The 17,293-nt window shown below is 38.1% G+C and overlaps 1 pseudogene; it reads left to right on the forward strand.

The window, feature by feature from the left end:
• The first annotated feature begins 14,889 nt into the window (after positions 1–14,889).
• On the forward strand, positions 14,890–17,035 carry LOC149991128 (ezrin pseudogene; annotated as a pseudogene).
• The last annotated feature ends 258 nt before the right edge of the window (positions 17,036–17,293 follow it).

Below are 17,293 nucleotides of genomic sequence, written 5' to 3' on the forward strand. Positions count from 1 at the left end.
ATAATGAAACATGGTTAGGTTAAGTTTATTGTTGTAGTAGTGGTGGATTTTACCTTGAAAAATGAATGGAATCATGATTCCTGGTCAAAATACAGTAATAACAAAACTAATTATTTAAATGTTGGACCCCAAAAAGGCTTCCATTAGATGGCAACTGGTATGGGTATCTAGATGTAATCCCCTACAACCCCACTAAAAAATTCAGGTAAAGAGAAACAAAATGGTGGAAGAGTAAGTGGAAGCTACACTGACCTCCTCCCAGAACTTGTCTGGATTTACAACTTAATTTTGGAGAAATCATCTGGAATAACCAACCAAACACTAGCTGGAGAGAAGTCTTATAACCACGGAGAGGCAGAAAGGGCCACTACATCACAACGTGACTGGTAGGGAGTGCGGAGACGTGGAAGGGCTGGCTGGGCTCACATGGGTGGCAGCAGAAGGGACTGAGAAACAGCTCAGCAGCCAGGGGTTCCCCCTGAGAAGGGCAGGGTCTAAACCCGCAGCTGAGCTTCCCAGCCTGCAGCAATAGAGTGGAAAGTAAAATATTATTCAGCTGTGAAAAGTGAAAAGCCACAGGGTTTCTTTCTAGCCAGAGAGAAACAGCAGGAGGAAAAGCGCTCTTAAGCGGATCATATACGAAAATATTTGCCCCCCCCCCCACTTACCCTGGACTCGAGTGGAGGGAAGGCAGAGAGGGCTAGAGATGCTTGGGGAGAGTTTGGTGTGGTGGCTTTGAGGGGAGAACTGGGGAGTCAGCCGATCGGGTCCGAGTGCTGACTCATCCCCAGTACTGCAGGCAGACCATTCCCTTCGCCCTCTGAGTGGTGTCAGCCTGAGGGGAAGCAAAAGCCCTGCCTACAGGAATTAAGCTGCCACAACCACGGTCCTTAAGCTGACGACTACTCAAAGATTGAATAGATTAACAACTAAAGAAGCCAGACAAAGGCAGTAGATCCCTGGAAGTCTCCAACAGACTGCCTAGGCTCAGGCTGGTACAGGATCTGACACCACCAGGGGCAGATCCAGAAGTGCAGATCATTCTAAGAAGCACCAACAAACAATAGGAGTCACAAAAATGGGGAGACAGAGAAACAACCCCTTATCTAAAGAAAAGGTAGAGTCCCCAGAAAGAGTGCTAAATGAAATAGAGGGGAGCCAACTATCAGATATGGAATTGAAAGCATGGATTATGGAGAAACTCAATGAGCTCAGCGGAAACTACAAAGAACTGCAGGGAAACTACAAGGAACTCCATAAAAACAACAAGGAACTTACTGAGAATTACACCAGCATGAAAAAGTACATAGAAACTATCAATGAGAGCCAGAAGGAAATGAAGAATACAATCTCTGAATTGAAGAACACAATAGAAGGAATTAAAAGCAGGCTAGAGGAAGCAGAAGATCGGATCAGCGAGCTTAAAGACAATGTAGACAAAAACTCCCAGACAGTGCAACAAAATGAAAAAAGACTGAACAAGACTGAAGAGGTTCTAAGACAGCTGCAGGACAACATGAAACGTAATAATATCCATATCATAGGAATTCCAGAAGGAGAAAAAGAGCAAGGGATAGAAAACCCTTTTGAAAATCTAATGACAGAAAACTTCCCTAACATGAGGAGAGAAAGTCACGGAAGTCCAGGAAGCACAAAGGGTCCCAATGAAGATGAACTCCAACAGGCCCACTTCAAGACACATCATAATTAAAACGACAGCATTCAGAGACAAAGAGAGAATCCTAAAAGCAGCAAGAGAGAAACAACTAATAACATACAAGGGAGCTCCAATAAGGCTATCATCAGATTTCTCAGCAGAAACACTACAAGCCAGAAGGGAATGGCAAAAAATATTGCAAGCAATGAAAAACAAAGGCCTAAAACCAAGAATACTCTACCCAGCAAGAATCTCATTCAAAATGGAAGGTGAAATAAGAAGTTTCCAAGACAAAAAAAGGCTAAAAGAATACATCTCCACCAAACCAGCAATGCAAGAGATGCTAAAGGGTCTGCTTTAAGAAGATGAAGAAACAGAGAGAGACAGAGAGAAACACGAGTACGAAGGGGGAAAAAGACAATGAATAAGTACTGAAAGAAAGAGGAAATTTCTACCATTTGCAACAACATGGATGGAACTAGAGAGAATTATGCTTAGTGAAATAAGCCAAGTAATGAAAGAAAAAACACCTTATGCTATCACCTATTACAGGAAACTAATGAACAACACAAACATATGAGCAAAATTGAACCAGAGGTATGTAAACAAGGTGTTGACTAACAGTGAGAAGGGGGAGAGGAGAGGGAGAGAAGGGGGAAAGAAGGGGAAGGGTCTAGTCAAAGAACATGTACAAATAACCCGTGGACATGGACAACTAAGTGGGGACTAAATGTGGGAGAAGTGGGGGGTAAGGTGCAGGGAAGCAAGAGGGGGGAAAAGTGGGACAACTGTAATGGAAAAACAAGCAAAAAAATTTTGTGGGGCAAAAAATGAAAATATAAAGAAATGAAATGCAAGTTCAGTGAACATTAGAAGGACAAGGATTTTCCTTCACACGGTATATTTTTCTCCCTATCTGATCACTCCAGAGTTTGGCATTCTAAAGAAGTAAGTAATGACATAAGTTTCTTTGAATAAAACTAATAAGACCAGTTGTTAATAGAGGTTTTTTTTTTGACTAACACTTTGACTGGAATGTCATGCCTAAAGGAGACATGCTTGGGCTCTGGTTGTTACTAAAAAGCCCTGAGGAACTGGGATTGACTTTCAAAGGTAATGAAGGCCCACGAGATAAAAGCCCTGGTACCTTGGTTGGATGTGCGGTCAATGGCAATTTTTCAGGGAAAGAATGAAGGTTGTTTTCCTGAAAGATGGCTAGAAAGGACCTTAAGGCACATTGGAAAACCAGAAGGACTTGGAAAAAACAGGTGTTTACAGGCTAGGCTGAATGCCAGGTATGTGGTTCTGCTTCTGTGCCCCGAAGGGCAGACTGAAGGTCACCCTAAATGTTCCTTGCATAAGTTCCAGCAAAGCAGAACTAAAGATCATAAGTGATCATTTGTTGCTCTTGTTGTGTTTATGCAAATGAACAGGATAAATTAAAAATGGACTTAATGCATCCCTTTAATGACAAGGAGGGTAATTTTAGGGAGAAAAATTGTGATTCAAGGAAAATCACAATGATCAGCGGTAGACTATAAAGTAGTGCAACTAACTGTCTTTAAATTTTTTTTTCATTTAAAATTTGTTTTCATTTGAAAGTTAAACTATGTCTGTGGTATTATCAAAGATATTTTATTTACAGGCAAGAAGAATGTCAAATGCCTTGCAACTGGATGTCTTTCCGATAAGACAGTCCTACAGATTTAGAGACTTGTATGTGGGGTATGTTACATAAATTAGCATGTGTTTTCTGTTTTCAAAGGGCATAAGCCTATGATCTCATTACCTGAGTGATTGTCTGTACGTATAGGCCTCACTTAATCCTGTCTGCAGCGCTGCCTCCTGAGACTCAATGGTTTGGCTGAACTAAGTGGCTGGGTTGGTGAAGTATGGGGTGGTCTGTGGGCTTCACTTTAAAACTGGTTTCTCTTTTCTGTCCTAATGGCTTGGACAAAAAGAGCCCAGAGGTCTGAGAGGGGGGAAACCTAAAATATTTCCTCAGTCCAAACTAAATATAATGGGCAAAAAAGTTTTGGACAGGTGAAATGTACCTGGCATACCTTCCTCCAAAGAAGCTCTTCTTTTCTCTAATGTGGGACATTGAAAAATTAATCCCTGCCTTTTGTAATCTAGTAGTTATGGATTGAATGATGTATTTTAACGCTGTTGCCATATCTGTTGCCTCCAGAAGGATGCCAGCCTGTTAAATCAAGCATGCCGTTGTCCTGGACAGCCAACCGACCTGGAGTCTGCACGATCCTTCCCCATGTGAGAAGGCCACCTCCCCTCCACACCCCCATTCTTATTAGGGATTTCTGGACCCAAGGGTAGGTAGGACGACAACCATGTCCAGCTTGAAGCAGCTAGAAGAACTCGAGACCTTTGCCCATTGTCCTTTATAAGATTATAAAGGGTCTTAAGTCTGAGAGGAAGGGATTGTTCTTTTTTATTTTTAAATTAATTTATTAATTATTTTAAAAAAGAATAAGAAGAATATATGAAAGGTTGAGGCAGGAGAGCTTGTATGTACGACCCATGGGCATGGACTTGGGGGTGTTGTTGGGGGAGGGTGGGTGCTGGGCGGAGGGGAGCAAAGGGGAAAAAATTGGAAATATTGTAACTATATAATGAATAAAATATACGTAAAAAAAGAAAAAAGTTCATGTAAAAACTTTTGAAATACATAAACCCAAAAGTCTGAGAAGACCATTCGAATAGATAAAAATGTTTTTTTCTGAAATAGAAAGCAGATGAATTAGTGTTAGTTGACTTAGTCAACCTGAGATAGTAGAAACCTCAGGAAGTCTTGGAGAGTGCTTATAAATAACCCAATTTATAATCCAATGTTATCGTAAGAGTCAGAAATTGACAACACCAGGCACCTTTGAAGCTGAAAGTTAAGGGAAGAAAAGCTAAAATTAGAAGGTTTGAAAAGCTGTTATTTTAATACTTAAATCAAGGTGCTCACTTTTATTCTATTTTTTAATTAATTGATTTTAGAGAGAAGAAGGGAGAGGGAGAGATATTGCTTTGTTGTTGCATTTACTTATGCAATCATTGGTTGCTTGTTGTATGTGCCTGACTGGGGATTGAAACCACAACCTTGGCATATCAGGACAATGCTCTAACCAACTGAGCTACCTGGCCAGGGCTATGAAAAGCTATTTAATCTAGAATAATCTTCTCCTTCATTCCACAAAACTAGATAAATTCTTTTCTTTTATGTCCACAAAAGTCTGGGGTTTTATTTTCCAGCTATGGGTCAAAAATAAAAGGTCACTGAACTGGAAAACACATGGACAGTGAAACTGGACACTACCTAAAACAAGGGAATTAAGCAACTATATGCATAATAAATTAAATGTTTCCCTCATTAAGCAGGTATAACACTGGCATCAGCCTTCAGGGAAGAGGTTGAAAAAGTCTTATCTAGAGAACATTTTGATCCCAAGGAGAAAAAATTAAATATACAGGCCCTGGCTGCTGTAGCTTAGTGGATTGAGTGCCAGCCTGCAAATCAAAGGGTTGCTCATTCAGTTCCCAGTCAGGACACATTCCTGGGTTGTAGGTCAGGTCCTTAGTTGGGGGTATTCGAGGGGTAACCACACATTGATGTTTCTCTCTCTCTCTTTCTCCCACCCTGCCCCTCTCTCTAAAAGTAAATAAATAGAATCTTAAAAAATAAAAATTAATATACAGACAACAGGGATTAAAAATGAATAGTCTGCCCAAAGACTGAATAAATAAGCTACATCCTAGGCTCTAAGTTACAATCAGCACTCTCAAGTATGAGCAGACAACTAAGAGTTAGCAAGCCCTGTGGAGAGTATCCAACACATAAGTTAGAGACAAGAATAAAAACTAAAGCAAACAATTTATAAAAGTAAAGCTATTTAAAATAGAACAAAAAGAAACAAAAAAAATGAAGACTTAAGAAGACTTCAAAAATCAATGATATACTCAGAAAAGTCATTATATGTGTATGAAGCAAGAGCAAGATGCTTTAACAAGAAGTTTTTACAAAATAGTGATAAAATAGTTTTTGGAAACTAAACAAATAATAACAGATAGAGATGTTTCAGGTAATTAACTTAAAACTGCTATTTTTCTGGGTTTTTGAGATGTTCATGGTATATGCCAGTTTTTAACATTTGTAAATTTTATAATTACTTCTCTCACTTTAAATAAGTATTCTCATTTTACCAAATATGTACTTGTGTTTTTGTGATTTTGTGTTTATTTTCCTGAGGTAGGCTCCAAAATTATATAGAAATGTTAGGCTTCTCAAAACCAGTTCGTGCCCCACTGTCAAATCCATATATTAAACAACTCATGTAAAAACTAGTGAAGTTATATAATTCCCCCTCTTCCACTCACACTCAATGTTCAATCTGTTAGGAAATCTTGGCTCTGCCTGCAAAATATATGTGCAACCTGATCACGGCTATCATCCTGGTCCAAACTACCTGAGTTATTGAAAGATCCACTTAACCTGTTTCCTTGTTTTCACCCATGTCTCAACACTATATAAGAATTATTTTCAACAGTCAGAGAGTTATTTTCTTAAATCTTAAACCAGGCCTGTCCACATGACTCAGTTGGAACATCATCCTGTAACTAAAAGGCTGTAGATTAGATTCCCTGTCAGGACACATACCTAAGTTGCAGGTTTCATCCCCAGCTAGAACATGTATGGGAGGCAACCAATCAATGTTTCTTTCTCTCCCTTCCTCTCTCTAAAAGCAGTTTTTTAAAATGTTCTCAAATGAGGATTAAAAAAAAGAAAAAAGAAAAACCTAAGTCAGATATTGTCATTCTTCTGCTCAAAACCTCCCATGTCTTTCCATTCACTTTTACTGTCTCCAAATTTTTTCTATGACCTCTCATGGAACTATGTTCTCTTGGGTTCACTCTGATCCGGTCACACTGAACCCTTTGCTATCCCTAGAGGATCCCAGGCATGGTGTTCTCACACTAAGGCTTTTACACTGACTGTTCCCTCCTCTTGATTTGCTCCAGATATCTGCAAGATAATCTCCCTAAACTCTTTCAAGTCTGCATAAATTAATTTCTCAAGGAAACTTATCTTTACCATCCTCTTTGAAATTCCAATGCAGTTCTCCTCTTCTTATCTATGCCCTGGCACTTCCAACCTTTCTTTCTCTGTCCTCTTTGTTTAATATCACCTTTCATCTACTAACGTATTATATAATGCATTTATTATACTTTTGGTTTATTGTATGTCTATTCTCATAATAATGATAGTTATGCGTGAGTAGGAATTATATTAGATTCATTGATATATCACAAACACCTAAAATACTGTCTGGTGCACAGAAGCATCTCAATAAATATGTGATTAATTTGAATATAATATACAGATATATGAATATGTATACACACATATACAAATACATACATACATTTATATGCTATGAAGATATGACTGCACAGGCACACACATACTGTAAATACATACATTATCTCTGGAAGGATACACAAGAAAGAAATAACACTGACTGCTTCTGAAAAGAGGGCCTAGGTAACAGGGAAAGAGATAGAAATAATGTTTTTCATTGTATGCCCTTCTGCACTATTTTAAATTGGAACCATATAATGAACTATCTTTTCCATAAGTGACTAAAAGAACAACTTAAGTTAAATTTTATAACATGGTTTTCCCCATAGTAGGACCTCAGAAATATTATGGTTATCTCAAACTCTGTTTTCTAATATAATGTAGATATTGACATAGTTCTTTGAAATGCATGTATAAGATTCAGTGAGCAATGACAACCAACTCACAACTATCAATAACTGAATCTAAAATATAAAAACAAAATCAAACTAAGAAAACCAGAATAGGAACAGAATCACAGGCATGGGGATCATCCGGAGGGTTATCAGCTGAGATGAGGAGAGGGAGAAATGGGGAAATGGTGCAGGGACCAAGAAGCATAATTGGTTGGTACAAAATAGACATAGGGAAGTTAAGGATAATATAGGAAAGCCAAAAAACTTATATGCAAAACCCATGGACATGAACTAAGGGGGTAGGATTGCTGCAGGTGGAGGGGAGCAAAGGCAAAAAATTGGGAATACTGTAGCAACATAATAAATAAAATATACTTAAAAATAAAATAAAATGTAACCCCTAAAAAAAGAAAAGATTTAATGAACAATTGAAAAAAAGCACAAGGCCCTCAAAAGAAGCTTGCTTACAGTAAAATGACTGTACTTGGAAATCAGGTGTCCATAAAACTAACACAATTCAATATATATTAATAAGTGAAAAAAAATCCAGTCACAAAATCAAATATATAATATTATCTTATTTACATTTTAAAACATCTCTGTGTATAATGTGTACACAGAAAAAATCTGAATAAGGAAAGTTTTCACAGTTTGTTTTTTAAATGTTTTTGCAGATAATTTCACACTTAAAGAAATTGCAAGAATAACAATAGTACAAAGAACACCCACATACTCTTCATATAGATTGACATATTAGCATTTACTCCATTTGCTTTATTGTTTGCTGTTTCTTTCCCATAAAAATATACACATCTACATATATTCACACACACACACACACACACACACACACACTTAACATCTTTTCTGAACCATTTTAGAGTAAGTTCCATAAAGCGCTCTACCCCTAAAAAGTTCAGTGAACATTTTTTTAAAATAATATTTCCAACAATACAGGAAACTTAACATTTTGTAATTCCTTTATCTAACCTATCAACTCTATGCCAGTTTTTTAGTTGACCTAGTCATTTGTTATGTAGCATTGCATCATTTTGTGTTGCTTCCATAATTTAAAAACAATTTTAATTGTTTTAATTATCTAGAGAGGTAGAATAAGCAAAATATTATCTCAAGATTTAACTTCTTGGGCTTTAGGTAAAACATCTTGAAATAATTAACTTTTCACGGGGTCACCATACTTATGGGTCTCAAGGATAACTGCTTTCTTTTTGTAACAAGCTACAAGTTGCTTCTAGTTACTTCACATTCCTGACTGAGTACTAGGACGATAACTGGTACTAAATACTGAGACAGCCTGACACTTATAGGACCATCAACAAGATGGTAAGATATCTCTGTGCCTTCTGCAATCTCTCTAAGAGCACAGAATCTTCTAGTCAGGAAAGGAATGATCCTTGAACAATTTATTGTTGTTGTTGTTTTTTAATCTAAAGAGCTAGTTTTGTTGTCCTGATATATTAAGTGTGATGTTTCTCCTTTCACAAAGAACGTAGCATGAACACTTAAAGGAGTACCAGAATCCATTTTTTTCAAGTCTTTCTTTTAAGTCCGTGTAAGCTAATTTCCCCCATTCTTTATTTAATTCTTACATTGCTCATGGAGCTGCATCATTGCAACAATGTTTGAGTAATGCATTCCATCAGTGTCCCAAACATAATCACTAAAGAGTCCAAGCAAGTCACTGGAACCAGATAGAGGCAAAACATTAACAGACCTTAAGAAATACAATTTTCCTTCAAAAAGACCTTTTAAGTTTTTTGAATGTATACATAAGTATTGTTGTGCAATTAACAAAAGTCTTAATTCTGGGATCACTTTTCAAAGTTAAAAGAGCTGTTATGTTTTTTTCTAAAATAAATAAAACCAATTCTTAACTGCAACATTTAAACATGAATTTGTTTGGAGTAAATTTTGCATGGCTTAAAACTCTTACCACATAGACACTTTACTGAGAAAAATAATTTAAAAAATGTATTTATGGTATCATTAAGAACTTGTTCATTGACTTCCGGCCAAGATGGAGGCTTAGACGGACACGCTAGGTCTCCCTCTACAACTAGAGAGGAATACAACTACTTCAAAACAAAGGATAACTAGAAATTCCAGAAAATAAAACTACACGGAAGTCCAACATATGAAGTTATAAACCAGCGGTGCCATTTGGGCAGGTAAGAGTTAAAGAGGGCAGTGTTGTTTGCGGTCGCACCCGGAGCGGCGGGCGGCGAGGAATCCCGGCTGCGCAAGCCCCTGGCGGTGCGCGACCCCGGCGAGGAGTCACGGCGGCCAAGCCCCTGGCGGTGCGCGACTCCGGAGCTGGGGAGAGCGGCCGCCGCATCGCCTTGAACAGTGAGGCCCAGGGGGGCGGGAGGACGGATCCCGGTCTCCTAGCTGAATAACTGTGTGAATCCATCTTGGACCCCCGCCCCCAAAGAAAGCACCACAGGGCTGCGAAATAGGTCGCGGACAGGCGCCGGTCGCTGAATTGTGACGCGTACACAGGCACTGCCCCCTACAGCCGGCCCAAGAAAACAAAACGCATCTGTCAAAATGAGGCAGGCAACTATAGAAATACCGGTAACACAACTCACCAGGCAGCAGATAGAGAACCTGACAGATGAACAGATAAGAAACCTGTCAGAGGCTCAGTTCTGGGCCATTGTTATCAGGTGGCTTACAGAATTCACAAAAGAGCAGGAAAAAGATATGAAAGAAGCGAAAAACTTTCATAACGAAAGGAACAAAACAGCATACGAGACAGAAGGAAAGGAAATAAAATCCAGAGTTCATTTCAACAAACTGGAATATGGAGAAGGAACAAGCAGTCAACCAATGCAGCGAGAGGAAATGGGAAGCAACAATGAAAGGATCAGAAACCTCTGGGACAGCTATAAAAGGCCCAACATAAGAATCATTGGTTTGCCAGAGAATGAGGAAGATGAACTAGAACTTGAAAAACTGAGTGAAAATATAATAAAGGAGAACTTCCCAGACTTGGGGAAGGGAATAGACCTGCAGGTCCAGGAAGCAAGGAGAGTTCCCAAGACACTGGACCCAGGGAGAACCACTCCAAGACACATTATAATCAAAATGTCAAAAATTAAAGATAAAGAGAGAATCTTAAAAGCAGCAAGAGAGAATAAAAGAATTATGTACAAAGGGGTCCCAATTAGACTATCAGCTGACTTCTCAAGGGAAACCCTACAGGCAAGAAGAGACTGGCAAGAAATATTCAAAGTAATGAAAATCCAAAACCTACAACCACGAATACTCTATCCAGCGAAATTGTCATTCAGAATAGAAGGACAGAGAAAGTGTTTCCAGGACAAAATAAAACTGAAAGAGTTCATTAGATCCAAACCACTGTTATATGAGATGTTAAAGGGACTGGTTTAAAAAAAAAACAGAAGCTAGGGAGATGAAACAAAGGCAAACTAAATAGGCAACGAGAGGGGAAGAGGAACTGTGGGTATGGGAAGCATATTGGGGGGAGGTCAACAGGGAGGGGGAATGGGGAAAGGGAGGGAGATGATATAGGAATTGAGGATCAAGGTAGGAGGGAATGGAATAGACGGAGAGAGGTTGGGAGGAACTGTATGCACAACTAATGGACATAATCTAAAAGGGGGGGACAACTGGAGGGAGGGGGGCCACCGGGTGGAGGGGAGCAGAGGGAAGGGAAATTGGCACAAATGTAATAATTTAATCAATAAAACACATTAAATCTGAAAAAAAAAAGAACTTGTTCATTGAGTGATTTGGGGATAATCAGTAAAATCACTAGACATTTTTTTAAAACCTTACTTCATAAAAGTGGAGATTGCAGTGACCAAAAAGCATTATTATCACAATTTCAAACACCATATGTATAACATCTAATAGATATTTTCATTAGGAAAATTATCGTACTATCTATAAAACATGTAATACAAATTAAGGCCATTAGGGCAAGTTTTACAACATTATATTGATAGAAAAATAAATTTGAATTTAACCAACTACAATGTACTCTGCTGAGCCATAGCATAGTGGGTATTTAAAGTGGAAAATAATGCTGAAAAGCAATTGAAAGCTAAATGTTGTCTTCAGTGGGGAGTGCCAATATGTAATCGGCAGATTTCCCAGCATTAATAAGACACTCCACAGTAGTGGAGTGGGGAATGGAAACCATAAACAATTAAGTGGATTATGTTGTAAGGCATTTTTAAAGACCAAGAGCATAAGACCTGGCATGTTAATAATTCATATTATTGCAACCCTGAAAGTGCAAATGGAGCCTGCAGATGACTGCTCTTCCTCTTCCTGTCTTTCCCCGAGTTTTTTGCCAGTGTTTGTTACCATCACCTCAGTCAGGGAGAGAAAGAAAGGCTATGATGAAGGGAAACTTAACTGATAGAAAGTTAAAAGTAGAATATTGAATGGTAGTCAAAAAAAAAAAAAAAAGCTTGACTTGCATGTGAGGAAATTTATTTTTCCCCTAACAATGACTAGGATGATGCATATTAAATTAATAGATAAGAATACATTAAGGGTAAGTAGGTGCTCAAGTACTGAGAGAGAGAGACAGAGACAGAGAGACAGAAAGGGAAAGCAAGCTGAAGAGATCAAGAATACCTAGATGAGTATAAAAACTATATTGAGTTGTATAATATTTTTAACTTTTATAATCCCCTTCTTGTAACACCATTCCACCATCACCACCATCCTATAAAATATTCTACTACAGAGAAAAGGGAAGAGCTATAACGACTAAAAGGTGTTCACAGCAAATCATTAAAAGTTTGATGACAGAATTTGAAGGAGGACAAATTTGTATTACATTCTCTTTCACTTGAGAGTTTTTGGCATGCTATATATTAGAAGGATATTAGCCATACCAAAATCCACAGCCAGTTAAAATGATTTTATATAACTTACACAACAAGATTAAGTATTCAGGTTTCTTTTCTTCAACACAAGTAAATATAAATATTTTAACAAATTAAACAAATATTCACTTTTAATTTTAAGTATGTGATTTTTAACAATTTTAACCAATTTAATAGAACATCAAATACACAGTTCAAAAAAATTAAATCTCAAGAGAATATTTAAACCCTGTCACAAATAAGCAAATAACTGAAACATTTGTATTGCATATTCAATTGTTTCATTCTCTTTTTCTTTATTTGGAGACTGACTGGAGTGAAGTAAAATGCTTTTCTGAATTTTCAATTTCTAATTCTCATTTCAGAATGAATTAAGAGAAAGGAAGAAAACACTGCTTAAAGTTTTATCATCACTTTATCATTTCAATAATATATGAGAACTCTATACTCTAAATCTAAAAATAGCCACATGTTGCTATTTAAGTTAATTTAATAAAAACTAAATTTTAGTCTCTATAGCACACTAGCCTTATTTTAAGTGCTCATAGCCACACATGACTAGTGTTATCATAACAGACAGTGCATATACAGAATACTTCCAACTTCACAGAAAATTCTACTAGGCAATTCCATTCAAGATGCTTAAGTGAACTTTAAATGATCTTTGATAAAGTGTTCAAGCCTCATTAAAAACTATACATTTCTTTAAGGATCAAGCATTGTCCTAACAACGTGGGGAGATGATTCAGTTGCCCATGTATTAAAAAAAAAAAAAAAAAAAAAAGCCTAACTGCAATGAAAAATATAGTAAATACAAGGAAATGAACACAATATATTTTTTATTTATTATAACCTATACTTCTCCAAGAATATATATGGCTATATTATTTCAAAATGTGTAGGCATTAAATGACAATTACCTGAAATGTTCAAAAAATAGAGTACTCTGATAAAAGAAATTTTATTTTATTTCAGCAGTAACTACAGTTTCAACACACTAATAATTTTTATCAAATACATAAGCCCATTTCTCTGTCTTGCATTCTCAACATTATTGAACCTTCCTTTGAAGACTTACAATCTTGCAGGACCTCAGGCTCATCAGAGTGAACATCTGTAATCTCTGTAGAGGATGGGAGGGGAATGTCTTTAGTCCTGTTCACTCCAGGATATATATATACTATATGTATAGTATACTTTAGCTATAGTATATATACCCTGGAGGTTGGTTTGTGATTTAATATATTATATGTAGTCTATTTTTACTTTAACTTGCCATTTTCATCTAAAAGTTGAGTTTCAAACAATAAAATGTTTACATTACTTGAGGCTTCTGGTGAGTGGGGCCTGTTTATTTGAAATTGTGTTAAAATTAGGAAGTATAACAGTCCTGTTGTAGTCCAAAATTACCTCTTTGAACTTTTCATCAAAATGCTACATACTATGTTTAAGCATTTAATTTTTATTTCCAAGTGAAATTTTTAATATTTTATTTAAAAAATTTTTTCTCATTAGATGATGATAATAGGAAAAATGACATCAGAGAAATGAGAAATAATTCTCCAATGAAGTTTGATAAAGAAGGTTTATGAGATTATTATCTCAGGTTGAGAATATTTCTCTAGATGGAAAATAGAATGTTGGAAGGGATTAAAAGAAAGCAGTAGAAATAAAAATAAATAGAAGTCATCAATTATTCCATTCTTCTCTTGTTTAGTTACTCAGTTCCAGCCTCTGAGCCAGAAATAGAAACCAAGCTGAAGGTTCAATGAGTAACCTGTCCCTCTGTTCCTCTTGCTAACAGAATCAATCTACGGATAAAATGCTATTAAACAAACTCATATTGAAACTCAAAAAAGAGAGAAACTTGGCATTTACCTTCTTGAATTAAAGGACTAAAATTCTGTAACACGAAAATATTGGAATATTTCTTCTACTTCACCTATATCACCAAATACTTCTTTAAACTGTCACCTTCCAAAAACATTTTATATTCCACATTCTCCATGTAAAGATGCTCTGATCTCCTGGACTAGATAATAATCTTTTCCTCCTTCAAAATACTAATGTTAATCTATTGCCTTCCAATCTCAGTTTAAATCAATATTATTTTTCTGATCATAAAATTAAGTGTACTATTCTTAAAAGATAATTTATAACAAGTTTCAAAGAATAAAATAAAAGTCAGCCATAGTCAAAACACCAGGAAATAATTCCTATTAGGACTTAGAGAAGTTATATTTTCGTTTTTACACATCAAATGTATGGCTACATTTTTTGTTTCAAAAACTGAAATACATTCTGCTCATGATTATATTTTTCATTTATCACTACTGCATAAACACTTTCCTATATTTTAAAGATTTAAAAAAACGAATTAATGAGAATTCTGTTTTCAATATGAGTGAGTAAACTCTTAAAATTATCCTCTGACAAATTATTAAAAACTATAAATTAAGCAGAACCACCGACAACCATGGAGTGCAGTGGTCCTTTTCAAGGTCCATGGTTCCGAGAGCTGAACCATCTCAGCTGCTGCTGGTGACTTGTGTTTTCAGAGGAGCTAGGAAAACATACCAGGAACCAAAAATGCTAAAACCAATCAATGTCTGAGTAACCACCATGGATGCAGAGCTGGACTTCGTCATCCACCAAAATATGACAGGAAAACAGCTTTTTTTTTTTTTTCATTTAAAAAATTTCTTTTTAAAATTGTTGTTATATTACAGTTGCCCTAATTTTCCCCCTGCTTGTTCTCCCCTGCCCTACCCACCCCCTATAGTCAATCTTCACTCTGTTGTTTATCTCTGAGGGTCATCTATACTAGTTCCTTGGTTAGACCTTTCCCCTTTTTTCACCCCTTCCCCACTCCTCCTTCCCCCGCCCCTCTTGTCACTGTTAGGCTGTTCCTTGTTTCCATGCCTCTGGTTCTATTTTGCTCATTTGTTTGTTTTGTTCGTTAGGTGCCTGTTATAGGTGAGATCATATGGTATGTGTCTTTCACTGCCTGGCTTACTTCACTAAATATAATACTCTCCAGTGCCCATCAGTAGATAAGTGGATCAAAAACAGATTTTTGATCAGGTTGTTAAGACTATTGGCCTGTGGGAAATGTGGTACATAGGCCTCCAAAATGTAGATAATAAAGGATTTCATACCTGATGGAAACTTGATAAAATGGTGTTGACCCAGGAGGTCAGGAGATTCCTCTCCAGTTCAAGTTCAGGGCCGAGTTCTTCCCTGAAGATATGTCTGAGGAGCTCACCCGGGACATCACATAGAAGTTCTTCTACCTCCAAGTGAAGGAGGGCATTCTTAGAGATGAGATCTATAGCTATGCCAAGACTGCCAGGCTTCCAGGCTTCTACGCGGTGTTTCTTAGTTCCTATGTGGTGCAAGCCAAGTTTGACACTATAACAAAGAAACACACAAGTCCAGGTACCTCAGCTCCAAGTGGCTGGTCCCCTAGACAGTCATAGACTGACACAAGCCCACCAGGGGCCAGTGAGATGACTAGATCCAAATGTGGCATGTGGAGTACCGCAGGATGCTCAAAGACAGTGCTGTGCTGGAGTGTCTGAAGATTGCCCAAGACCTTTAGATGTACAGAATAAATTATTTTGAGAAAAAAAAAAGAAGAAAGGAACAGACTTTTGGCTTGGAGTGAATACCCTTGGACTAAATATTTATGAGAAGATGATAAGTTGACTCCAAAGATTGGCTTTCCCATGGAGAACAACTCTTTCAATTACAAAAAGTTTGTCTTTAAACCAATCAACAAGAAGGAACCTGACTTTGTGTTCTATGCCCTTGACCTGGGAATCAACAAGTAGATCCTGCAGCTTGCATGGGGAACCACCAGATGTACATGCACTGTGGGAAGCCCAGCACCATTGAGGTGCAGCAGATGAAGGCCCAGGCCCAGAAGAAGAAGCACCAGAAGCAGCTGGAAAACAAGAAGAGGAGAAAAACCCTGGAGAGAGAGAAAGAGCAGGTGATGGAGGAGAAGGAAGAGCTGAGCTGATACTCAGTGTCCGGGACTATGAGAAGAACACCAAGAAGTCTGAGAAAGGCTCAAAGTTCAGTTTCAGAGGGCCCTGCAACTGGAGGAGGAGTGGAAGCACACACAGGAGGAGACTGAGCACCTGGAAGCTGATCGTCTGGCTGTGCTGTGTGCCAAAGAAGAGCTGGAGGGGCAGGCAGCAGATCAGGTAAAAATCCAGGAGCAGCTGGCTATGGAGCTTGAAGAGTACACCACTAAGATTGCCCTCCTAGAGTAGGGGCACAGGCGCAATGAGGACGTCAAGGAGTGGCAGCACCAGTCCAAAGAAGCCCAGAATGACCTGGTGAAGACCAAAGAGAAGCTGCACCTAGTGATGCCAGCACACCTGCCACCCCCCCCAACCCCTGTGAATGAGCCTGTGGGCTACCATGTCCCAGAGAACTTGCAGGAGAAGGGCACGGAGTACCCAAGCTACAGTGCATAACTGTCCAGCAAGGATATCCTGGGAGACCAGGAGGAGAAGTAGATCACTGAGGCCGCGAAGAGCAAGCACAGGCGGCAGCAGCTGATGACTGTCCAGTGAGCTGTCCCAGGCCAGAGATGGGAGCATGAGGTCCCACAATGCCATCATCCACAATGTGAATGCGACAAGGCCAGTGCAAGTACAAGATGCTGTGGCAGATCCAGCAGGGCAACACCAAGCAGCACATCTAAGAGTTTGAGGCCTCATGAAGGCCGGGCCAGAACTGAGTAGAGCAGAGCCTCTAGCCTGGGCTCCTCAGAGGGTCACACACAGACTCTGAAACTTGTATTTGTAGTTCTTTAAATCTAGACCCTTCCTTATATGCCAGTTCCTTTAAAAAGAGAGTAGTCCTTTCAGTGGAAATATTTTGGTGCTGGGACCAGTGGAAGTTTCCCTGGTTTATTTTTCCCATTTGTATCATAGTGCCAAATGGGCCTGATGATGACGATGATAATAATAATTATTAT

Source organism: Furipterus horrens, unplaced genomic scaffold, assembly GCF_987537825.1.
Source record: "Furipterus horrens unplaced genomic scaffold, mFurHor1.1.pri manual_scaffold_17, whole genome shotgun sequence".
NCBI lineage: Eukaryota > Metazoa > Chordata > Mammalia > Chiroptera > Furipteridae > Furipterus > Furipterus horrens.